The sequence below is a fragment of the Myotis brandtii genome, unplaced genomic scaffold (genome assembly GCF_000412655.1).
Source record: "Myotis brandtii unplaced genomic scaffold, ASM41265v1 scaffold806, whole genome shotgun sequence".
Taxonomy (NCBI): Eukaryota; Metazoa; Chordata; class Mammalia; order Chiroptera; family Vespertilionidae; genus Myotis; species Myotis brandtii.
The window spans coordinates 2,053,443-2,053,767 of NW_005371249.1; the positions used below are offsets into that span (position 1 = coordinate 2,053,443).

At 70.2% G+C, this 325-nt stretch overlaps 1 protein-coding gene across 1 annotated transcript in view; it reads left to right on the forward strand.

The window, feature by feature from the left end:
• CD72 (CD72 molecule) overlaps positions 1-325 on the forward strand; it is an 8,533-nt gene that overhangs the window by 2,782 nt on the left and 5,426 nt on the right. The gene's annotated exons all lie outside the window — the stretch shown is intronic.

A 325-nucleotide genomic window follows, 5' to 3' on the forward strand; every position in this document is an offset into this window, starting at 1 on the left:
GGGGTGCGGGGCCCCGGGGCCCTGCTGGTCTGGTCCCGGGCAGCCGCGCCCCCCTCCTCTACCCCTTTCACCCCATCTTTCTGAGGTGTCGACCCAGATCCTCTCCCCACTCGCACTTAGAATGGCCCCATTCACATACCCCTGCCCGCCGGGCCTGGGGTTCAGGGCCTCCTGCCAGGCAGTGCCCTCCATCCTCCTCACCTCCAGCCCGCATTCCGGACGCCTTCCCGCGCCCTGCGGACTCACTGCACGACCGACCCCCGCGCCTGCACCGCGTCCTCTGAGCGAGGCTCTTTCCCAAGAATATCCCCCCCACCCCCCCCCC